The 26597-nt window shown below is 36.6% G+C and overlaps 1 long non-coding RNA gene across 1 annotated transcript in view; it reads right to left on the reverse strand.

The window, feature by feature from the left end:
* Positions 1-13342: 13342 nt before the first annotated feature.
* LOC125965693 (uncharacterized) overlaps positions 13343-26597 on the reverse strand; it is a 146569-nt gene continuing 133314 nt past the window's right edge. The window contains exons 2-3 of the long non-coding RNA XR_007479925.1: positions 24913-24977; positions 13343-19761 (exon numbers count right to left, since the gene is read on the reverse strand). This is a non-coding gene — a long non-coding RNA (uncharacterized LOC125965693). The remainder of the gene's footprint in view (positions 19762-24912; positions 24978-26597) is intronic.

Genomic DNA, 26597 nt, shown 5'->3' on the forward strand with positions numbered 1-26597 from the left:
CCCTAGAATCTACTGTAGAGAAATATTTATACATGCAGGCAATGACATGCGCACAAGAGTGGACATTTACAGCCTTTTTAATGTAACGTATATTTATATGAATAAAAGAATATTTGAAAGAATAAAGAGACTGTTAGCAGTTGGTACCTTGAAAAGTTGGTTTGAGGTAATTTAGAAGAGAAAATTTATTTATTCAGTTATCTATTTCTGTAGTACTTGAAATTTTATAATTAATAAAAAATGAAATACTGATATTCAATTTTAGAATATTTAGGAAATAATCCTACTGTGATTTAAAAATATTATTATATGTAGCTAAAGATAGAGTCAAACACCAATTTAGATCCTTCAATGCCAACATTATACTAGAAAGAATAAAAATATATAACTAAAATATTTGATGATATAAATTAAATATGTACAACAAAGCAAGTCTAATGAAAATAAGAAAAGTTTTAGAAATGAAAGTTGACAATTAATGTTTAGCATATATATCCAAGCAGTGGTTCTTTGAAAAATTTAATAAAATGGAAAACACTTTGGGAAGTCTAGAGAAAATGTAAATGTTCAAAATTAGGAAAGAAAAAGTATATAACTACAGAGAGAAAAATACAAAAATAATATTTTTATACCTTTAAACTTTTAAATTTATGTTTTGATGCAATTCATGACTTTCTAGAAAAAAATCACAAATTCATCCTTTTACCTAAACTATTGAAAAACCAAAATAAACCAAAAACCAAGACCTACTAAAGGTTCCAGGACCTGATAATACTTTAGAAACTAGTTTTCAGATTTTTAAGGAACTTAAAAATAAGTTCATAAAATAAGTGCCTATGAATATTTATTTTATCCTTTGGCTTATAATCTAACACTAATATTATTGTTCAAATTGTTCCAGTTTTGGCCATTGGGAGTGTTTTCAGATTTACTTTTTATCCTTTAAACATGCTGCCATCTTTTCATTTTTTCTTTTTTTAAAGCATTTTCTTAATGTAATGCTCAAGGCTCAACTTGTATTTGCTTGTTCCATCCCTGGGATCAACCACTTATCGAAGGAGCCCTGGTTCCTTTTATTGGATAATGGTATTTAGAAGTCAAGAGCTGGGCACTAGGAGTGTTCATTGTTACTGAAGTGTCACTGTTTCTATGCCTTCTCACTAGACAGCAGTAGGAAATTTATCCATGTATGTATGTATCCATCCATTCAGGTGTATCGATGCATCTGTATTCATACCTATCTATCTACCTATCATCTATCTATTTATCTACCTATATCTATCATCTATCTAATCATAAATTTATCCTGATATTTCTGGTCTAGTCCAGCACCATAGAGTAGACTACTCTTTGCACACAACATACAACTATATTTGCTAAACATGTGACAGATCTACCAACTATACCACACTGTTTGCCTTTAGCCTTTTCCATTCTTAATTGAATTGTTTGTCCCACTATTGAGTTAAAAGTCCCTTGCCAGATACACAATTTGTAAATATTCTCTCCAGTTCTGTGGATTGTTTTCACTTAACTGATAGTATCATTTGCTGCATAAAAGTTTCTAATTTTGATGAAGTCCAAATTATCTATTTTTCGACTGTCACTTGTCCTTTTTTTTTTTTACATTTTTTTTTTGTGGTACGCGGGCCTCTCACTGTTGTGGCCTCTCCCATTGCGGAGCACAGGCTCTGGACGCGCAGGCTCAGTGGGCACCGCTCACAGGCCTAGCCGTTCCGTGGAATGTGGAATATTCCCAGACCGGAGCACGAACCCGTTTCCCCTGAATTGGCAGGCGGACTCTCAACCACTGCGCCATGAGGAAAGCCCATGTCATTTCTGCTTTTTAATTTGGATTTCATTTATCATAGTTTTATAGTTTTCCTCATATAGATATTGTACATATTTTGATAGGTTTATACCAAGTATTTCATTTTGGGGGGTGCAAATGTAAATGGTATAGAGGTTTTTTTTTTTTTTTTACATCTTTATTGAAGTATAATTGCTTTACAATAGTGTGTTACTTTCTGCTGTACAACAAAGTGAATCAGTTATACATATACATATGTTCCCAGTTCCTCCCTCTTGCGTCTTCCTCCCTCTCACCCTCCCTATCCCACCCATCCAGGTGGTCACAAAGCACTGAGCTGATCTCCCTATGCTATGCGGCTGATTCCCACTACCTATCTATTTTACGTTTGGTAGTGTATATATGTCCATGCCACTCTCTCACTTTGTCACAGCTTACCCTTCCCCCTCCCCATATCCTCAAGTCCATTCTCTAGTAGGTCTGTGTCTTTATTCCCATCTTACACCTAGGTTCTTCATGACACTTTTTTTTCTTATACTCCATATATATGTGTTAGCATACAGTATTTGTCTTTCTCTTTCTGACTTACTTCACTCTGTACGACAGACTCTAGGTCCATCCACCTCACTACAAATAACTCAATTTCCTTTCTTTTTATGGCTGAGTAATATTCCATTGTATATATGTGCCACATCTTCTTTACCCATTCATCTGTCGATGGACACTTAGGTTGCTTCCATGTCTTGGCTATTGTAAATAGAGCTGCAATGAACATTTTAGTACATGACTCTTTTTGAATTATGGTTTTCTCAGGGTATATGCCCAGTAGTGGGATTGCTGGGTCATATGGTAGTTCTATTTGTATTTTTTTAAGGAACCTCCATACTGTTCTCCATAATGGCTGTACCAATTCACTTTCCCACCAGGAGTGCAAGAGTGTTCACTTTTCTCCACACCCTCTTCAGCACTTACTGTTTCTAGATTTTTTGATGATGGCCATTCTGACCGGTGTGAGATGATATCTCATTGTAGTTTTGAATTGCATTTCTCTAATGATTAATGATGTTGAGCATTCTTTCATGTGTTTGTTGGCAATCTGTATATCTTCTTTGGAGAAATGTCTATTTAGGTCTTCTGCCCGTTTTTGGATTGGGTTTTTTTGTTGTTATTGAGCTGCATGAGCTGCTTATAAATTTTGGAGATTAACCCTTTGTCAGTGGCTTCATTTGCAAATATTTTCTCCCATTCTGAGGGTTGTCTTGCAAAAGCTTTGTAGTTTCATTAGGTCCCATTTGTTTATATTTGTTTTTATTTCCATTTCTCTAGGAGGTGGGTCAAAAAGGATCTTGCTGTGATTTATGTCATAAAGTGTTCTGCCTATGTTTTCCTCTAAGAGTTTGATAGTTTCGGGCCTTACATTTAGGTCTTTAATCCATTTTGAGCTTATTTTTGTGTATGGTATTAGGGAGAGTTCAAATCTCAGACTTTTACATGTACCTGTCCAGTTTTCCCATCACCACTTATTGAAGAGGCTGTCTTTTCTCCACTGTACATTCCTGCCTCCTTTATCAAAGATAAGGTGACTATATGTGTGTGGGTTTATCTCTGGGCTTTCTACCTGTTCCATTGATCTATCTTTCTGTTTTTGTGCCAGTACCATACTGTCTTGATTACTGTAGCTTTGTAGTATAGCCTGAAGTCAGGGAGCCTGATTCCTCCAGCTCCGTTTTTCTTTCTCAAGATTGCTTTGGCTATTCGGGGTCTTTTGTGTTTCCATACAAATTGTGAAATTTTCTGTTCTAGTTCTGTGAAAAATCCCAGCGGTAGTTTGATAGGGATTGCATTGAATCTGTAGATTGCTTTGGGAAGTATAGTCATTTTCACAATGTTGATTCTTCCAATCCAAGAACATGGTATATCTCTCTATCTATTTGTATCACCTTTAATTTCTTTCATCAGTGTCTTATAATTTTCTGCATACAGGTCTTTTGTCTCTTTAGGTAGGTTTATTCCTAGATATTTTATTCTTTTTGTTGCAGTGGTAAATGGGAGTATTTTCTTGATTTCACTTTCAGATTTTTCATCATTAGTGTATAGGAATGCCAGAGATTTCTGTGCATTAATTTTGTATCCTGCAACTTTACCAGTTTCATTGATTAGCTCTAGTAGTTTTCTGGTAGCATCTTTAGGATTCTCTATGTATAGTATCATGTCATCTGCAAACAGTGGCAGCTTTACTTCTTCTTTTCCGATTTGGATTCCTTTTATTTCCTTTTCCTCTCTGATTGCTGTGGCTAAAACTTCCAAAACTATGTTGAATAAGAGTGGCGAGAGTGGGCAACCTTGTCTTGTTCCTGATCTTACTGGAAATGCTTTCAGTTTTTCACCATTGAGGACAATGTTGGCTGTGGGTTTGTCATATATGGCCTTTATTATGTTGAGGAAAGTTCCCTCTATGCCTACTTTCTGGAGGTTTTTTTTTAATCATAAATGGGTTTTGAATATTGAGATGATCATATGGTGTTTCTCCTTCAATTTGTTAATATGGTGTATCACGTTGATTGATTTGCATATATTGAAGAATCCTTGCATTCCTCAAATAAACCCCACTTGATCATGGTGTATGATCCTTTTAATGTGCTGTTGGATTCTGTTTGCTAGTATTTTGTTGAGGATTTTTGCATCTATGTTCATCAGTGATATTGGCCTGTAGTTTTCTTTTTTTGTGACATCCTCGTCTGGCTTTGGTATCAGGGTGATGGGGGCCTCGTAGAATGAGTTTGGGACAGTTCCTCCCTCTGCTATATTTTGGAAGAGTTTGAGAAGGATAGGTGTTAGCTCTTCTCTAAATGTTTGATAGAATTCGCCTGTGAAGCCATGTGGTCCTGGGCTTTTGTTTGTTGGAAGATTTTTAATCACAGTTTCGATTTCAGTGCTTGTGATTGGTCTGTTCATATTTTCTATTTCTTCCTGATTCAGTCTTGGCAGGGTGTGCATTTCTATGAATTTGTCCATTCCTCCAGGTTGTCCATTTTATTGGCATAGAGTTGCTTGTAGTAATCTCTTATGATCTCTTGTATTTCTGCAGTGTCAGTTGTTACTTCTTTTTCATTTCTAATTCTATTGATTTGAGTCTTCTCCCTTTATTTCTTGATGAGTCTGGCTAATGGTTTATCAATTCTGTTTATCTTCTCAAAGAACCAGCTTTTAGTTTTATTGATCTTTGCTATCATTTCCTTCATTTCTTTTTCATTTATTTCTGATCTGATCTTTATAATATGTTTCATTCTGCTAACTTTGGGGTTTCTTTGTTCTTCTTTCTCTAATTGCTTGAGGTGCAAGGTTAGGTTGTTCATTCGAGATGTTTCCTGTTTCTTAAGGTAGGATTTTATTGCTATAAACTTCCCTCTTAGAACTGCTTTTGCTGCATCCCTTAGGTTTTGGGTCGTCGTGTCTCCACTGTCATTTGTTCCTAGGTATTTTTTTAATTTCCTCTTTGAATTCTTCAGTGATCACTTCGTTATTAAGTAGTGTATTGTTTAGCCTACATGTGTTTTTTTTTTTTTTTTTACAGATCTTTTCCTGTAATTGATATCTAGTCTCATAGCATTGTGGTCAGAAAAGATACTTGATACAATTTCACTTTTCTTAAATTTACCAAGCCTTGATTTGTGATCCAAGATATGATCTATCCTGGAGAATGTTCCATGACCACTTGAGAAAAATGTGAATTCTGTTGTTTTTGGATGGAGTGTCCTATAAATATCAATTAAGTCCATCTTGTTTAATGTATCATTTAAAGCTTGTGTTTCCTTATTTATTTTCATTTTGGATGATCTGTCCATTGGTGAAAGTGGGGTGTTAAAGTCCCCTACTATGAATGTGTTACTGTCGATTTCCCCTTTTATGGCTTAGTATTTGCCTGATGTATTGAGGTGCTCCTATGTTGGGTGCATAAATATTTACAATTGTTATATCTTCTTGGATCGATCCCTTGATCATTATGTAGTGTCCTTCTTTGTCTCTTCTAATAGTCTTTATTTTAAAGTCTGTTTTGTCTGATATGAGAATTGCTACTCCGGCTTTCTTTTGGTTTCCATTTGCATGGAATATCTTTTTCCATCCCCTTAGTTTCAGTCTGTATGTGTCTCTAGGTCTGAAGTGGGTCTCTTGTATACAGCATATATATGGGTCTTGTTTTTGTATCCATTCAGCCAATCTGTGTCTTTTGGTGGGAGCATTTAGTTCATTTACATTTAAGGTAATTATCGATATGTATATTCCTATTCCCATTTTCTAAATAGTTTTCGGTTCGTTATTGTAGGTCTTTTCCTTCTCTTACGATTCTCGCCTAGAGAATTTCCTTTAGCATTTGTTGTAAAGCTGGTTTGGTGGTGCTGAATGCTCTCAGCTTTTGCTTGTCTGTCAAGCTTTTGATTTCTCCATCGAATCTGAATGAGATCCTTGCTGGGTAGAGTAATCTTGGTTGTAGGTTCTTCCCTTTCATCACTTTAAATATGTCCTGCCAGTCCCTTCTGGCTTGCAGAGTTTCTGCTGAAAGATCAGCTGTTAACCTTATGGGGATTCCCTTGTGTGTTATTTGTTATTTTTCCCTTGCTGCTTTTAATATGCTTTCTTTGTATTTAATTTTGGACAGTTTGATTAATATATGTCTTGGCGTATTTCTCCTTGGATTTATCCTGTATGGGACTCTCTGTGCTTCCTGGACTTGATTAACTATTTCCTTTCCCATATTAGGGAAGTTTTCAACTATAATCTCTTCAAATATTTTCTCAGTCTCTTTCTTTTTCTCTTCTTCTTCTGGAACCCCTATAATTCGAATGTTGGTACCTTTAATGTTGTCCCAGATGTCTCTGAGTCTCCTCGGTTCTTTTCATTCCTTTTTCTTTATTCTGCTCTGCAGTAGTTATTTCCACTATTTTATCTTCCAGGTCACTTATCCATTCTTCTGCCTCAGTTATTCTGCTATTGATCCCATCTAGAGTATTTTTCATTTCATTTTTTGTGTTGTTCATCGTTGTTTGTTTCATCTTTAGTTCTTCTAGGTCCTTGTTAAATGTTTTTTGCATTTTGTCTATTCTATTTCCAAGATTTTGGATCATCTTTACTGTCATTATTCTGAATTCTTTTTTCAGGTAGACTGCCTATTTCCTCTTCATTTGTTAGGTCTGGTGGGTTTTTATCTTGCTCCTTCATCTGTGGTTTTTCTGTCTTCTCATTTTGCTTATCTTACTGTGTTTGGGGTCTCCTTTTTGCAGGCTGCAGGTTCGTAGTTCCTGTTGTTTTTGGTGTCTGTCCCCAGTGGCTAAGGTTGGTTCAGTGGGTTGTGTAGGCTTCCTGGTGGAGGGGACTAGTGCCTGTGTTCTGGTGGATGAGGCTGGATTTTGTCTTTCTGGTGGGCAGGTCCACATCTGGTGGTGTGTTTTGGGGTGTCTGTGGACTTATTATGATTTTAGGCAGCCTCTCTGCTAATGGATGGGTTTGTGTTCCTGTCTTGCTAGTTGTTTGGCATAGGGTATCCAGCACTGTAGCTTGCTGTTCGTTGAGTGAAGCTGGGTGCTGGTGTTGAGATGGACATCTCTGGGAGATTTTCGCCATTTGATATTATGTGGAGCTGGGAGGTCTCTTGTGGACCAGTGTCCTGAAGTTGGCTCTTCCACCACAGAGGCACAGCACTGGCTCCTGGTTACAGAACCAAGAGCCTTGCATCCACACGGCTCAGAATAAAAGGGAGAAAAAGTAGAAAGAAAGAGAGAAAGAGAGAGAGAGAGAGAGAGAGAGGGAGGGAGAGAGGGAGAGAGGGAGAGAGGGAGGGAGGGAGAGAGAGAAAGAAAGAAAGGAAGAAAGGGTAAAATAAAATAAAATAAAGTAAGATAAAATAAAATAAAGGTATTAAAATAAAAAATAATTATTAAGAAAAAATTAAAAAACAACAACAATAAAATGGACGGATAGAACCCTAGGACAAATGGTGAAAGCAAAGCTATAGAGACAGAATCTCACACAGAAGCATATACATACACACAAAAAGAGAAAAAGGGGAAAAAATAATAAATCTTGCTCTCAAAGTCCACCTCCTCAATTTGGGATGATTCGTGGTCTCTTCAGGTATTCCACAGATGCAGGGTACATGAAGTTGATTGTGGAGATTTAATCCGCTGCTCCTGAGGCTGCTGGGAGAGGTTTCCCTTTCTCTTCTTTGTTCTCACAGCTCCCAGGGGCTCAGCTTTGGATTTGGCCTCACCTCTGCATGTAGGTCGCCAGAGGGCGTCTGTTCTTCGCTTAGACAGGACGGGGTTAAAGGAGCAGCTGCTTTGGGGGCTCTGGCTCATTCAGGCCGGGGGGAGGGAGGGGTACGGATGCGGGGCGAGCCTGTGGCGGCAGAGGCCAGTGGGACGTTGCACCAGTCTGAGGTGCGCCGTGCGTCCTCCCGGGGAAGTTGTCCTTGGATCCCGGGACCTGGCAGTGGCAGGCTGCACAGGCTCCCCGGAAGGGAGGTGTGTATAGTGACCTGTGCTCGCACACAGGCTTCTTGGTGGCGGCAGCAGCAGCCTCAGCGTCTCATGCCCGTCTCTGGGGTCCGCGCTTAGCTGCGGCTTGCGCCCGTCTCTGGAGCTCCTTTAAGCAGCACTCTCATTCCCCTCTCCTCACGCACCAGGAAACAAAGAGGGAAGAAAAAGTCTGTTGCCTCTTCGGCAGGTCCAGACTTTTCCCTGGACTCCCTCACGGCTACCCGTGGCACACTAACCCCCTGCAGGCTGTGTTCAAGCCACCAACCCCAGTCCTCTCCCTGTGCTCCGACCGAAGCCCGAGCCTCAGGTCCCAGCCCCCGACTGCCTCAGTGGGTGAGCAGACCAGCCTCTCGGGCTGGTGAGTGCTGGTCGGCAGCAATCCTCTGTGCGGGAATCACACCGCTTTGCCCTCCGCACCCCTGTGGCTGCGCTCTCCTCCGCGGCTCCGAAACTTCCCCCCCCCCGCCACCCACAGTCTCTGCCCGCGAAGGGGCTTCCTAGTGTGTGGAAACCTTTCCTCCTTCATAGCTCCCTCCCACTGGTGCAGGTCGCGTCCGTATTCTTTTGTCTCTGTTTATTCTTTTTTCTTTTGCCCTACCCAGGGACTGGTGGAGTTTCTTGCCTTTTGAGAGGTCTGAGGTCTTATGCCAGCGTTCAGTATGTGTTCTGTAGGAGTTGTTGCACGTGTAGATGTATTTCTGATGTATCTGTGGGGAGGAAGGTGATCTCTGTGTCTTACTCTTCCGCCATCTTGCCCCTCTCTCTACCACACTTTTATTTCTTTAAGTTGGTTTCCATTTGATTTTGAACATATTCATCTTAGCTATTTTGAAGAATTTGTGTGTTATATATAACACATGGGCCTTCTCAGAGGAGTTTCTTTTACCTGTTTTTCTCCTGCTGCCTATCAATCACAGTTTCCTATAGGTTTGCATGTCTTGTACATTTTATTGATTTTGGGGCATGTAAATAATATATCGTTGCACCTCCAGATACAGATTTCATTTACCCCTTCCTGGGTTTTGTATTTTTTGTTATTGCCTGCTTGTTTATTTAGTGACTTGACTAGATATTTAAGTGAAGTATACTTCTCCGACCATGTGCATTCTCTGACGTTGCACCTCAGAGAACACAGCTTTGGGCATGCACACAGTCACCCTGACCACCCTGCCCCCAATGCCCAAAGACAACAGTGGTTTTAGCTAGTCTCACTTTAACTCTCTTTCTCTGTTCTCCCTGTTAAGCTTCTAGCTGGTCTGCCTAGACTGATACCACACCCAGGCTGTTAGCCTCCACTTAGTGCACTACTGTTTACAACAATGACCTGGGGCACAAATTCCTCCACAGTCTGATCCAGTTTAAATTATACCCTTTGTAGGACTAGTCTTTGAAGCCAGTCATTGAGGCTTTCTCTGACCCCAAGAGGTTTTCCTCATTTTTTCTCTTAAACTTCTAACTGGTTTACACTTAAACAGGGTTATGTCTCTTTATGTAATGTAAGAAGCTTATAACACTATATTTCCAATTCCCCCTTTTCATTCATAGTGCTGTTATCACATGTTGCACTTTTCTATATGCTATAAATACAGTATATATTCCTACTATCTTTGATTTATATAATCAGTTGTGTTATAATTAAAAATAAAGCAATTTCATTTTACTTCCATTTCTAATGCTCTTCTTTTTTTGTGTAGAGCTAAATTTCTTTATATTGTTGTGTTCCTTCTGCCCAAAGAACTTCACCCAATATTTCCTGTTGATTAGGTCTTCTGTCAGATTCCCAGGATTTACTTTTTTTAATCTAAAAAAATTTTTTAAATACATTTTTGCTGAGTAGAAAATTCTGGACTGACAATTATTTTTCTTTCAAAAGTTTAAAGATGTTACACCATTGTCTTCTAGTTTGCATTGCTTCTCGTAAGAAGTCTGCCCTAACTGTTATCCTCAATCTTGTGTAGGTAAAGTGTCTCTTCCTCTGATTTCCTTCAAGATTTTCTTTACCTTTTGTTTTTAACAGTTTGAATATGATATACTTAGGTATGATATAGTGTGTGTGTGTGAATATGTGTTGGTATGTGTTTGGTACTTTTCCTGCTTGGTGGTCCCTGAGCTTCTCGTATCTGAGGTTTGATGTCTGTCATAAATTTTTAAAGATTCTTCACTTTTATGTCTTTAAATTTTTTCTCTACTCTGTCTCTTCACCTTCTGGGATCTTAATAACATGTATGTTAGACCATTTGATATTGTTTCACAGCTCTTGGTGATCTCTTCTGTTGGGTTTTCCTTCCCCTCAGTTTTTATTTCAGTTTCAGTTTGTATAATATCTATAGACTTATCAAGTTCACTGAAACTTTCCTTGTGTTATAGGCTAAGTTATGTTATTCTCTCTCAAAAGGAAAGTTATATTTTGAAGTCCTAATCCCAGCATTTCAGAATATGACTGTTTTGGATATAGGGTCTCTTTTGGTGACCTCTTTAAAGAAATATTAAGTTAAAATGAAGTCATTAGCTGGGTCCTAATCTAATATTGCTGGTGTCCTTTCAAGAAGAGGAGATTAGGACATATAGACACAGAGGGAAGTTCATAGGAAGACACAGGGAGAAGATGACCATCCACAAGCCAAGGAGAGAGGCCTCAGAAGAAACCAACCCTGCCAACTTCTTGATCTCAGTCTTCTAGACTGCCAATTTATGAGAAAAATTATGTTGTCTAAGTCACCCGATCCATGATACTCTGGTAGGGCAGCCCTAGCAAACCATGACAGCTTGGTCCTGCCAAGTCTACTAATAAGTCTGTCAAAGGTACTTTTTATCTCCATTACTTTGTTCTTCATTTCTAACACTTATATTTGATAATTTCTTATAGTTTGCTTTTCTCTCCTGAAATAACCTGATATTGCATGTTATCTATCTTTTCAATTAGTGCTTTTGCATATTAATCATAGTTATTTGAAATTCCTTGCCAGATAGTTCCAACGTTTGTGCCATATCTGAGTTTGCTTTTAAGAACTGCTTTGTTTCTTGGGAATTTTTTCCTTTCTTTTTTAATGCTTTGTAATTTTTATAAAGATAAGATATCTTGTGTACTACAATAAAGACTAAGGTATATGGTGTTTATGCCTAGAAATGGGTACACCATTTTTTCTGCTGGGACTTTACTGTGGGAGTTACAGTTAATCTAATTAGAAACTGAGCTGGATTTGAGATTTGTTGTTGCTATGGTTATGCTCTGTGCACTACATATATTTTTAGTGAGTAGGGACCGTTCTGTCAGAAGGTTTTTGCTTTTTCCTAATGTCTTCTCAACCCTCAGCTTTTAATCTTTCTTTTGTGCAGTGCCTCAAAGAGGGTCTGTCTCTTACAGGTTACTTCTTACCCAGAGCTGATTAGCCTGGCCTAGAGGTTTGGGGTCTTCTCTATTGCCTGACTAAGCTTCTGTCGACATTAGGCCTAGACTTATACTTAAGCGTATGCTCCTTTCTCTCCCATCTTGTAGTCCTGAGCCCAGTATGTATTCCTGCTCTTTCTCTAGTGGCAGAGGTTACTCTTCCATTCCTTTCCTCTATTTGCAACAGACAATAGTGTTTGTTGTCCTTCTCCCTTGAGAATCAAGCCTTTTGTTCTATACAGAAGATAGGGAAGAAGGGTCTTGGCAAAGTTCTCTCACTACTCCAAACCCTTTTGGAATATTTTTCCTATCTTCTTTTAGGAAAATACTATTATTACCACTACATGTAAAATATATCCTATGAGGTTTTAAATTTTTTTTTATTGAGAGGTCAAATTAAATCTTAAAAAGCTATGGAGAAGTCCTTTTCATTTCTCTATCAGTAACATAGAACAGAAATACAATGAAATATTAGCAAATGTGTTCATTTCTGGTAGTCATTAGGACTGTTCAGTGATAACTCAGTTCTTTCCATTTCAGTCACACTGTGAGTTTGCATTTTCCCACCCCCATGAAGTTGGGTATGTTACTTTCCTTGCTTTGGCCATTGGAAATTGAGTAGAAGTGTTAAGAGTTTGAAATTCTGCATACTCTCGTCTCCTTACCATCAGAGGAAACTGTTATACTCTAGGTAGTGACAGGGCTTCCAGCCTGGCACCTAGAGTGAAGACGTGTGAAATGGATCCCACAGTCAATTTGTAATAAACATGTAATGTAAACAAGGAAGAATCTTTTGTTGTTATAAGCCACTAATATTTTAGGTGAGTTTTTTACCTCACCATTATCTAGCTATTCCAACCAATACTGCTGCATGTTTCAGGGAAATTAACTTCAGCAGTACTATCTACATTTCAGCCAACATCTGGGCTACCCCTGAATGTGGAAGACCCAGCTCTCGAATTACATATTTTATCAACAATCGATGGTATTCTTATTGTAAAAATGACACATTAGCATTTGCATGAAGATTGCAAGTTTTACTCAGGGATGTAGGAAGTTGGAAATAGAGCTGGTGTCTACTTTGTACAAATATCTTACCAAGGGTAACTAGGTTTCCTTAAATGTAGTGCCTCTCGGCTTGTATTTTTATTTTCACAAATCTCTCCAAGTTCCTGCTCTTCCTTCTCCATTTAACACATGTAACAAATAATATCTTTTCTTACATCCTTTGGGAATAACCCTTTTAGGCTAATGTGTTTGCTCTTATAAGTTATACTCTTCTCCTGTTTTAAATTGCCATATTACTCCAAAATGATTATGGTGATGTATGTCATTCAACCATTCACACATTTAATGAGAGACATGTTTGTTTGGAGATATAGATACATAGATATATTACCCCCCATATCCACTTAATGTCTACTCGTACAGAATTGCTGTGAAAAACCATGTACAATTATGTTTTCCGAACTTCTAAAACTTTTAGTTATACATGTGGCCACTGTAATTTTCCTTTTAAAAAAATATATGTTTATGGTGAGATACATGATTATATATAAGGGAGAAATTATTTTGTTATTTTTCAATAATCACCAGTAGCTGAGGCAGTAGTAGGAAAAATTATACTTTAATTAGATAGAAGATCTAGCATTCCCATTCCTTTAAGGCAACAACAAAGAAGTTTGTGCACCCTGTTCTGAAAAGCTTATGGTGATACAGACAAGAAACTTGGGGAGGCAGGGACTCATACTTGCAGGGTAGGTTGACAATGAATACAGCTCTCTCTCCACTAGTGATTAATTTTCAGATGATCTTATCACCAGCCAGTGCAGAAAGAGGTTCTGAGGGTGCCTTATAGGGAAGAAAAATCAGCCTTTGAGTTCTGGGCACCCGGATGTTTGACTTTTTCAGGTACTTTGCTCATTTGCTGATACCATTTCATGAGGGATTTTGTTTAGTTTTTCTATCAGTATTTCCCCTCACACTTCAGTAAAATGTAAAATAAACTTACTGGCTGCCAAAATCAAGCTTATAAGTAAACAGTGGTGGAGAGAGCAAAGGCAGAGTGCTGCACCAGAGGCCATGGAGAGGAATGAGGGTCCAGCCTTCCCTAAGCCTTTATGTGATCCTCCTTGAAATGACTAATAAAAACAGACTAAAATATCCAGGAGGAAAATATAATTTTTAAAAAGATTATAAAGCAAAGATGCCAGAAACAAATATGTGACACAAAATGTTCTGAAGCGGCTTCACTTCTCTCACTGTCCAAGCTGTTTGGGCTTGGTTTCAGGCTCCAGGATATGGCTCAAAGGCACTGCTGTCTTTTGGAAATTTTGTCTGTGCCAAGAACCCATGGTCCAGAATGCCTCTGAGAGCCTGGCTTGGTTCTGGGGAACTGGCATAGACTCTGGGGACTTAGAGAGAAAAAATGTATTTTTTTATTCTGAAACCTTCTTCCTCCCCCTAAACTAGTTCTATCTCTTTCCATTTTCTTCACCGTTTGAGATATCATGAGATAGATGGAAAGCAACCAGTAACATAGAATGGTAAGTGAGAACGAATTTTCCAAAGTTCTTAGACCAGAGTTATAGGGAAGAACACAAGTGAACTTTGCTCAAGCCTCCAATGAATCCTTCTAATCTGTTCCCATATAACCCCTTCAATCATTGCTCCTGTCGACACAATTTTATCTTTATCTGAATTCCTGTGGTTCTTACAGCTTCTATAATTTATGCTGATTCTTTATTTTTACTCTAGGATTATTCTTGGAGATTTCAAATTTTCATGGTCTCATCACAGTTTTGTATTCGCTTTTTAGAGTTTATACTCCATCTGTTGGAAGCTAGACATAGGTTCCCTTTCTTGCTTAACTCTTTCAAAGCACAACGTTATAGAATCCCTGTATAAACATGGCTGAGAAAGTCATCATAGTACCTCTTTGCTCCTGGACATCATACAATAGCAACAGAAGAACGATAGCAAAAATCCTCTAGAGCTCTAATTTTTTATCAAACCTGGAAGACAGGTATAATCCAAAAAAAGCAAGGGATTTTGGAATTGTAAAAAATTGTTAGGATTCTCTTGGGAGGCAGTGAAAATATGAAACATCAAAAGTGAGAAGGGGCCCAACAGAAGTAGAGCTCGGAGGATAATAGCAAAATTATAGTTCTTGAAGGCAAGGGGTTCACCTTGAATTTAAAATTTATAATCTTTTTTGGAAAAAAAATTCTGCTGGAACTGCAGTCAACAAGCTTTTGACAGAACCCCACCCTTCACAGTTTGACTCAGAGAATCAGAGGGATTAGGGGTACAACACATTCACACACAGTTGAGCCAAACTTGTATAGAGAACTCTCTATCTTTGTGGCAGCAAATTAAGATCCTTTTTGTAGTAAAAATTCAATGGTTACTCCGGCAGCAGCTTCCTCTCTTTCCCACCAACTCTGTAGAGATACTAATCCAAGAAAATCCAACTCATTCAATGACAAATAATATGAAAAGAACCAGCACAGCAACCATACAAAATTCTTACATGAAAACTAATGTGAAAAACAGCATCAAAACTCACTCCAAAATGAATACTCACAAGAAAAATGGTGACACAGGGACTAAATATTTGACCTCAAAATTTACCAATAAGTAAAAAAATTAAGCAGTACCCTTTATAAATTTAGAGCACTAGCTAGAATTCAGAGAAGAGAGGGAATTACAACAGGAGGAGATGAAAGTTGAACTGGTAGAACTCAGGAAAAAGTGAAGAAAAACCAAAATCAGCACATAGATTAAAGAGGAAAATGCAAGGAGTTCTATCCAGGATATACACTATGGCAAATATAGTAAAGGAAATAGATGATAGAAATGAGAAGAGTAAACAAAATGAATTAGAAATAACAAAATGACTGAAAAAGGGTAGAGATAAAATGAGATACAGAAAACAAGCAAAAATAAAAAATCCAAGGTACATATAATTGGAATCTCTGAAAAAAAAAAAGCAACAAAATGGAAAATAATTTAAAGAAATAATTCAAGAAAACATCTCCAAAATTAATATGTCTTGAATTTTTACATTGGGAGGACAACATACTAGGGAATACTAACAGATCAAAGAAACAGATCGAGCAACACCACAACTATGCTAATAATGTTAATAATGCTAATAATGTTATTGAAACTTCAAGATTTAAACCAAAGGATCATTTTTAGTGATCAAGAAAAAAGATTACACTATATATAAGGATAAAATAAAACAACCAGGCTGTCTGCATGTTTCACTACAGCCACAAACAAGGTCAGAAGTCAGTACAGCAACGTATAAAAGGTATTCAGTAAAAGAAAGGAAGAGACCCATATCTTATAACCAGGTAAAATTATCTTCAAGATTTAAGTTTTAAACATATAAAATCTAAGCTCCTTTTAAGGAAAATACTAGAGGATAATCTTTAGCCAACTCAGAGGTGAGTGGGAAATATACGACCATAAAACTGGTGGTCAGCATTGAGTTCATTTACTGCCCCCTCCCCAAATTGAGGATAGAACAAATGTTGGTAGAATGTGGCAAAAAATAATAATTATTATTATTATTGCATCATCTGACAATGTAGATATTACATATCAAAAAAACTGGAGAGGTGAAAGAAGGTGGGTACATTTTTGGGTTAACTCCTCTGTGATAGCGCAGGGTCAAAGATTATCAATGCTCATAACTCACATAACGGAAATATAGGCTTATTTAATATACAAAGTAAAATGAGGAAGAAAATCTTGATAAAGAAAATAAGATGGAGAAAGGACGGGTATAGGAAGAAAACACAGGAAAATTGTCATTATTATTCATATTAGGGAACTAACAGATACTATGTAAAGAAATATGTATCTAAAGATATATTAGGTAGAGACCAGCAAATCACAGCTTATGGGCCAATGCCTATTTTTGTACAGCATACAAAATAAGAATGGTACTTACAGCTTATGTGATGGTTGGAAAAAAAGGAACAATAATAGTTCACATGTGAAAATTGTATGAAATTCAAAATTCAGTATCCATAAAAAAGTTTTATTGGACCACAGACATACTTATTCATCTACATATTGCCTAGGGCTGCTTTTGTGTTAAAATGACAGAGTTGATTAATTATGACAGAGACCCTATGGCCTATGTTTTCTAATGCTAGTGAATTAGAAAAATGGTAGATCTAATCTACAAAGACAAAATCTGGTTGTTTAGAAAAACAGAAAATCATTAGCTAACTTAATCAGGAAAGAGAAAACTGCAAATAAAAACACACAAAGAAACAAAACTAAACAGTAAAGGGAGAATTAGCCACACAGGAACTAAGGAAATTAAAGAATCTTAAGAGACTAAATTGAAAAACTTGGATGAAATAGATTTTTTAAGGAAAATAATGATTTACACTAAATGACATCAAGAAATAAGAATCTAAACAGAACTATTTCAATAGAAGCAAAAGATAAAATGATCAAAAGGTTATTCCCAGCAAAACTACAGGTTTAGACACGTTCACAGGGGAATTTAAAAGCAAATAAAACCAAGGCTATTTCAACTTTTCTAGATAATAGTAGACAAAAGAATTCCTTAACATTATTTTTGGGAAAAAATGGTATAAAATTGATAATAAAACTTGACAAAAATGTTTTATACACAAATAAAATTATAGATTAATCTCAGTTATAAAAAAAATCTCAGTTATAAAACCATTCCAAAGAAAATGTTAGCAAATGCAATCCAAAAGCATATAAAAAGAATAATTATGACAGAGGAATTTATTCCAGAAGTACAAGGATGGTTCATTATTAGGAAATGTATAGAGTTTATAATGTTAGAGAAAAATTATGATCATTTTCATATATGATAAGTCATTTGGCAAAATACAAGAGCCATTCTTCAAACAGTCAGTTAAATAAGGATAGATGGACACCTTTTTCACACAGTGAACATATATTTATCTCAATCCAGAAGTCAGCATCAGGCTCAGTGGAGATAGACTAGAGGTATTCCTATTAAAATCAAGATCAAGACAAGAATGCAGACCATCACCTCTATTTTCCCACAAAGTACTGGCATTACTAGTTAATACAGTTAGACAAGACAGAGGAAAACAAGAAGAATAAACATTATAAACTGTAACTATGTGGAAATGACATGATGGTACGTTTGAAAATCCAAGAGAATCAACTAAAACACTACAAAGAGTAAAAGAATTCAGGGAAGTAATAGGATATAAACATTAATAAATAGAAAGCAATAAATTTATTATGTATAAAAAGCAAGCAGTTAGAACACATAATGGGAAAAATGTTTAAAACAGCAAAAACAAGCAAAACAATATCTCTAGAAATAAACTTTAAAAAAGTGTACAAACCTGGGACTTCCCTGGTGGTCCAGTGGTAAATAATCCGCCTTCCAATGCAGGGGACACGGGTTTGATCCCTGGTCGGGCAACTAAGCCCGTGTACCACAACTACTGAGCTCTTGTGCCTCAACGAGAGAGCCCACGTGCCGCAAAACTACACAGCCCATGCGCTGTGGAGCCCGCATGCCACAACTACAGAGCCCATGCACCCTGGAGCCTGTGCTCCACAACTAGAGAGAAGCACACTTACCCCAATGGAAGATCCTTCATGCCTCGGTGAAGATCCCACATGCAGCAACTAAGACACGATGCAGCCAAAAAAATAAAATAAAATAAATAAAAATACTTTTTAAAAGTGTACAAACCCACGTGAAGAAAAATTAAAGCAAATGTGAAGGCAAAGATGGATTTTTCAATAGTGTTGTAGTATAACCCATCTGGGGTAAAACGAAATGTTGAATCTGTATTTCACACCAAAAATCAGGAACAATTCCAAATCGAATTTTTTTTTGAAGAAGTCAAGTCTTAAAAACAGTAGGAAAAAGTGGAAAAATTCATTTGTAAAGCTGAAGTGGGGAAAGTCTTTTTTAACCAACAACTCAAAATCCAAACAAACATAAGAAAAGACAACATAAGAAAACAGAAAAGAAACTTCTGCAAGCAAAAGTAACAAAACAAAATACCATGAATAAAGTCGAGACAAATATAAATTGGGGGAAAGTAGTTGTAATTCATATCATAGGCACAGAGATTTCTTAATATACAGATAGCTTCTTAAAATCAATAATAAAAGACAAACAGTTGAATAGAAAAAAATAGATTGCACAGTTCACAGTCAAAAAGCTTATAAAAACACTGAAACATATGGAAAACAGATATACCATTATTTTAACCTATTGGGTTAACTCAAATTCCAAAGTTTATAACTCTTCATATGGTGAAGCTAAGTGGAAGAAGGCATCATGCACTGCTGACAAACATGTAGCCACAGAACTTTCCAGCCCAGGTTCTGGGAGATACTGATCTCGGGCCTATGGCGGCCGGATAGATCCTGGTCAGTTAGAACTAGTAGGCTTATGCCCTTTGGCCACAGGCAATCTTTTATAAGGCTTCAAATCTTTTCCAGTTTATACACTTTGACTGTTACGATGGGAAAAAGCTTGGGAAGCCCTGAAATAGTACAACTGCTACAGATAGCAATTTGGTTATATCTATTAAAAATTATAAATATGTGTAACTTTTGACACATTTTCAGTTTGGGAATTAATCCTATAGATATACCTGCAGATGTGTTCAATGAAATATATTCAAGGTTATTCAGTGTATCAGTATTTGTAACAGTAAAACATTGGAAGCAATCCAAATGTCCATCAAGAATTTACTGGGGATTAGATAAATTATAATCACTCAAACAATGGGACACTAGGCAGTGACACTAACAGACAGAGAGCGAAACCATATACTGATATAGAAAAATCTCCGAGTAAATTATTAATCGGAAAAAAAGGAGTGTGCAGAACAATGTATACAGAATGCTAACTTTTGTCTAAAAACAGAGAAATAATACATATTCATATTTGCTTACATATGTATTAAGAAGCTGTGGAAGAATACATAGTAGACAGTGCTTTCCTGGGGTCAGGCAATGCAGGTTGAGGACTGCAGGAGAGAAATGGGGCTCAAAGGTAGGAGGAAAACATTTCACTGTACATATTTCTGTATTTTGTAATTTTTTATTTTTGAATAATGTAAATGTATTGCCATATCAAAACCATTAAAATGAAAACAATGCAGCCTTATCTGTCTCCAAAACTAGGAATTAGGAAAAGTGGTAGAATTAATGAGGAAACCTGTTATATAAAATTTCATATGCAGAGGAATGTACATTGAATCCCTCAGGGCATATCGTGGTCAGGAAGTGGTAAATGTCCTCCTAAACATTTTTTTCCCCATACTGCTGGTAATGGCACACTCTGCTCTGATGTTTTAAGGAAATGAAAGAGTGGTCTCCTTTCTGAGCTATTTGCTTTCCCTCAAACAGGTTCAAAGCAGCTACATATTGGTAGTATTCTTTACTTTTAAGGAAAGCTAGAATCAATTCCTTTGGATAGAAAGTCGAGTCAAATCATTATTCTAAGGCAATAGAGTGTGGAGATCCCAGACTCTGGGAGAGTCTGTTGGGCAGGAGTTTAGATTCTACCTTTAGAAACTTTCTTATTGTGCTATAAGATTAAGATCGCCTCATCAGAAAAAGAGAGATCATAATATTACCTACCTCCTGAGTGCTTATAAGAGTTAAAAATACATCTAACATGCCCAGGAGAGTGTGCACCACTTAGAAAAGTCTCCACAAGTGTTAGTTATTCTTTTTGTTATTCAGCTCTTGTAATTGTCAATAATGTCTTATCCTATGAGTTCTACCGTATATTTCTTCTTTACCCTCCACTATGCCCTACAGAAGGACTGTGTACAGCCTGCTGTTTTTTAAGTTAACATGGAGAGCAGCCACCAAACTAGTTTTCTGACATTTTAGTTTTTATTCAAAGGACAACTAAAAGTAAGTCTGAAGGTGACAGATTGTCTCCGAATTAGTACAGTGCAGTGATTAAACATGAGCCTGAGGATCAGCTAACTAGAGATCATGTCCCAGCTCCACAAATTACTTACATCTTCTCTATCTCAGTTTCCTCACCCCAATCAGCGGAATGCCAAGCTCATAGGGGTGTTGTGACAGTAAGCAGATGCTGCTTGCATGGTGCAAGGCAAATAAATAGTAGATGCTGATTAAATAGGTGCTTTTATGTTTCTCTTCTACTGTGTCATCATGACCCACCTCAGAGACATCTAGCACACAGTAAATAAGGAGAGAAGAGTTGCAACCCAAAGACAGATTCCCAGAACGAATGCCTAATATTTACATTGAAGGGAAGGCTGAGGTTAATTTTTTGGAAAACTTCCATCTCATCCATCGCCAGATTCTATTCCAGGGCTTAAAGTAAAGGTCAAAATTGGTATCATTTTCTGACTTCAGAGGTTCATTATACCGTCTCCAAACTCTATGAAACATCAATTGTGTTTTATGTTTTATATCTTGGCTCTTAGAGGAATACTCTCTTTTTTTCTAAATAGTACAAGGTCACATGTTATAAAAGCCTTACAATTCACAGGAGAGAATCTTGTGAGGGCTGCAGCTGTCCCAGATTTTACTGATGAAAGCTTTGCTTCTTTCCCTTGCCCCAATACCATTAAATGTTCATTTGGTAAATTTTATTTTACTATAATAGTAGTAATTCAAATTAAGTTCAGAAGTGTAACCATCTTGCTTGCTACTGCTCTTGCTGTCTCCAGACCTTCTGGTAAAAGGTTTTTATACAATTTGCCAAAAGGCAGATATTCTTAAGCTGCCTCCCTGCTGTTTGAGTTGAGTACATCAAAATAAATGTACAGTCCATGATGACAACTTCTTTGAGAGCCATTAAGTAGAATGCTGCTGCCCTAGCCACATCTCTGGAGTCCTGGCTATCTAATATATGGACTTCTGGGGTATGAGGTGCTACTTTTTTTCAGTTTCAATCTGTTCCAAGTCCATGGGGAGACCCCAGTGATGAAAGTTACCACTAATGAACATAAAATTAAATAATCTACTGTACCAATACAAGCCTCAGATTATTAAATGTATCAGTGGATAGACCATCTGTCATGATATAAACTGATCAAAAATATGTCTGGGAATTTATAACAAATTTCATAACATGGTAAAAGATTTGTACCCCAATGACAGAGATGCATAGTATATAGCTATGTATCATTAGAAATGTGTATATGCACATCTATCACTAGAAATACATATATATCTGGATTTCAATTTTACCAGTTTTGTAATAGGGATAATAACATCTCATAGTGTAGGTATTACATGCTGTCTTTATAAGTATAGGTATAAAAATTGAGTAAGAAAGTCAGTTAAAAGTTTCATTTCATGTATCCCAGTCAGAATGTAAGAAAATTTTAAAAAGTGTTTTCAGAGCCTGGGTATACCCTTTAGTAGGCATTCATCATAGCACCTTTAAAGTTCTACTTCTTGTCTTGAGGCAAAAATGATAATCTAGACGGGCTTGCAGAACTAACTAATTGGATAAATTAAGCATTGTTAACTGTAGTGACATCAGTAACCTTGGAGTGAAAGGCAGCTTAAATGTCATCTTTTCAACCAAATGCTTTTTATAAAAGTAACTTATAACTTGGGTTTCTTAACTCTATTCCCTGTCCTTACTGTTTCTTTTTTTAAGGAACTCTATTGGAGGGATTTCATGTCAGATAGAAAGGGTATCATGGAGCCATGAAAAACCATATATTCTTGGGTATATAGGTTTGCCCCTTATCTAAATCATATGACAGGATAACACTGAGTAGAACTTGTTGTAGTACCACACATAAACACTCAAAATGGATTATTTTTATTTTGTATTATGTTCAAGTTGGATTCTATTAAACAAAAAGTCACCATTTTTCTACAACCACCAATTCTATAGCAGATGGTGTACATTCCTGGAAAGCAAAGACTGTGACTTATTCATATTTGTATTTCTATCAGTGCCTAGGTAATGATTTCCATATATAAGATTTCTAATAAATGCTTGATGGATATATTAACAGTTTCTTTAGAAAGTCCTTCTTGATAACTCATATATTTAAAGGAATATACTACTTGGTGTTATAACTTAGTACAGATTTATATTGTTTAATAAAGGATGTAATTCATAAAATAATTGGAATTTGCTATTTTTCCATGTGGCTTTGATCTGGATAATTCCCACAAGGAATGGATGGAAAGATGAATTTAATTAATGTTTCTTTCTAGGTCAATTTTTTCTGGAGGAATTTGTCAATGTTTAAGTATCAAATACAAATGTTACATGACTCCTTCCTCTCAGTATTTTTCCTATTGATCTTAATTTCCAAGTGATAAATGTTCATTAGAGTTGCACCATAAAATTCAATTTTTATTTACTAGCACAACTGCAGTGTTATGAAGGACAAAATTCACACTCCATCTTTCTCAAAGCTTTAAGAAACATTTTGAGGCTATTCATCAGTTTTCTTTGAAACCTACAAAAAAGAAATAGCCAAAGAGATGACACCATTTTGAGTAAGAATTACTCTCAACAAAGAGCAATTCTATCCTATCTATCAATCTATCTATCTATCTATTTGCCTATCTATCTATCATCTATCTCACTGAGATAGGTTCATTTAGCTGATGAGAGCTTGGGATCCCTAAGGCTAAGCCCACAGATTAACACACTAGGGATTGGTTCTATGACCATGAGCAGCTCTCTTGATCATGGGGACCAGGCTTGTACGTACATGTTCTGGTCACCAAAGGGCTGGGTGATAGGTCTGTGCACATGATCACTACTAGAAAAAACAACTCAGAATGTGAGCTCCATGTTTTGTGGATCTATAGTTTATACTTTGTTACTTATTTCTCAGTACCTCTACTTGGTACTATTCTGGGTGTTATGTAGGTATGTAGAATACATCAAATTGACCCAGGTACACAGGTAACACCCTCACTCTCCTATGCTCTCCATATTCTACTGTTTGCTTTTCTTCATCCAGTGCTCATTTCCACATCAAGGCCTTCACTCCTGTTTTTCCTTCAGGTCCAAATATTCTCTTCCTTCCACTCCCTTTATTACCCTTCCTCTTTTCACTGGCCCAATTTCTAATCAACAATCAGCTCTCACTTTGAATGTCATTTCCCTTCATTTTTTTCTGATAGCACCTTCCCCACCCCTAGATTTTATAGATTCTTAAAACTTTATATATGTCCTTTGTAAAACTTATCATTATTATGGTAGAAGAAATTGAGGGATTGTTATAAACTGTGTCTTCTCCATAGAATGTTAGCTCCATGAGGGCAAAGACAATGTTTTCTTGTTCTTCTACACATCTCTAGCATATAATAGAGATTTAATTATTATTTTTGAATAAATAACTAAAATGCTATTCTTATACTTGTAGGTTGCTGGAAAAATTGTATAATACTTCATACACAATAATTAAGCTTTCAGTAGGTGAGCATATACTAGAATATTTTGAATCCGTGAGAAAAGGAGTTTTGAAATATAAGGAAAACACATGGGTTGGAAAGTTAAGTGAGGAAAAAGCAGGATACAGCACTGTAAGAACAATATGACCTAATTGGTGTATGCATAGGAAAACCCAGGAAGAAAATTCACTGAAATGCTCAAAGCATTTTTTTCTCAAATGTTCAAAGATGAGATTTTAAAAATACAGTTCTGTAGTTTCCATATAATTGAGAAAGTAAAGTTATTAGAGAAATAAATATTTTAATTATTTATCCATTATTGATTAAACACTGTTTTTCCAGACCCTGGGCAAAAGCAAGCATTTGCAATAAAAACAGAGCCTCTGCCTGCTTGAACTTTCATTCTTATGGGAAGAAAGATCAATAAATCAATAAATAAACAAATAAATAAGAGAAGGGCATCATGGCAGAAAATGACTGATGGTAGAATTTTAGATAAGGGGCTCACGATGAGCTGCTCATGACAAAAATAACAGCTAACAATATTTAAACAACTGCTCTGGGCCAGGCAACCTGATGGACATCTCAAATGTTTGACCTCATTTGCTTTTAACAATAATTCTAAGAGACAGGTGTTGTTCTTATTCCCATTTTAACAACACAAGGAAGTGGACATTTAGAAAGATCACATAATCAAGATTTAACAGCAACTTTGTGGCGTACCTCAATCACAGTATTTATCATATTGTACTCACTCATTTAATTCCCTGTCTTCACTGTAATATTCTCTGCTTCATGACTGGAGCACATATTTCAGAGGCTGAAACATAATTTAAAAATGTCATCACATGTTTGTTAAGTGAACAAATATATGAATTAAAAAAATTTAAAGAACAAGAGGAAAATTCATCATTAGAGAAAGGAGGTATTATTCTGAAAATTCACAAAAAAAGTGTAATTCACAAAATGAGTGGAAAATTATTCTGTAACATGTTCTTTTATCTGTTCATGTTCTTGTATAATAGAGGAAAAAGTGTCTATGAAATAACAGAAATTCATAAAAAAATGTTAAGGTGAATCATGGATTAAATTAAAGAGAGCTAGTTGGTTTTATTAAAAAAACCTACAAGGTAGTTTAAAACACCATAACATATTTAAAATCCAAATTGCAAGATGTAAAAACTTTAACGGGGTAACTTAACACACTCAAACATTGTCAACCTAAGTATCTGAAAACTAAACAAGGAAATTGAGCATTTGGATTGTAATACAATTAATAAATTCAACATGATAGCCCATAAGAACCATACAAAGAAAAAACTATAAAATTTATGAAAGATATCAGGAAAGGTTAATCAATAATGAGTCACATGTTCTTGTAAGAGTGACTGTTACAAAGATATCAATTCTTATATATTAAATTTACAGGTCTAAATATTGTTCCAAGTACCACTTAAATATATTTAATTCTGGGGTTTTGACAAAATAATTAAAAGCCTTCCTGGAGGGCTTCCCTGGTGGCGCAGTGGTTGAGAGTCCGCCTGCCGATGCAGGGGACACGGGTTCGTGCCCCGGTCCGGGAAGATCCCACATGCTGCGGAGCGGCTGGGCCCGTGAGCCATGGCCACTGAGCATGCGCATCTGGAGCCTGTGTCCGCAACAGGAGAGGCCACAACAGTGAGAGACCCGTGTACCACACACACACACAAAAAAAGCCTTCCTGAAAAATAAAATTTTGGATACATTAGAAAAAACATGAATAGAGAAGACATAAGAATGGGATATTAGGTATTGGTATGTTTTGAAGATGTAAAAATTTAATCAATAGAATGGAAAGACCATTAGAGGGGATAGAAAGCAGTATAGAATGGTAGTTAAGAGCATTGGCATTGGTTTCTAAAAAAATCTAGGTTTAGAGACATCTGTTTTCAGCCTTATCATGTAAAAAGCTTGGAAGTCATTACTCCCATTCTTAGAACAAGAAAATAACTGACTAATCAGAAAATCATTGACTTAGACTCATCACAGAATTGAGGTCACAGGGTAAACTGCCACCTTGAAATCTACAGAGACTACTCAATAAAGAGTATCACAGCTAAGGTAAGTTTACCTGTGGCAGAAGATGCTAGAGCCATAAACTGGTAGAAGCACTTAAATGGTAGTTTAAATGAATTGCTGGAGGCTGAGTGTGGATTAGCTTGAGAATGAGAAACTCCTAGGGACCCAGTCTTAGGCCACCACAGTTTCACCTCCAGGAATCCCACCAAGGTCTCAAGAGTTGAAGATCCAAGAAAAATCCCCTTGTGTCTTGGGCAGGGATGGTGAAAAGGAAACATTTAGACACATACCTAGAGTGTTTTTTCATAAGAAACACCTACTCTCCAAGGGAAACCAGAGCCTCATCTACCTGATAAAAGGTCAATTAGCTAACTCCAGCCCT

This window comes from Orcinus orca, chromosome 10, assembly GCF_937001465.1.
Source record: "Orcinus orca chromosome 10, mOrcOrc1.1, whole genome shotgun sequence".
NCBI lineage: Eukaryota > Metazoa > Chordata > Mammalia > Artiodactyla > Delphinidae > Orcinus > Orcinus orca.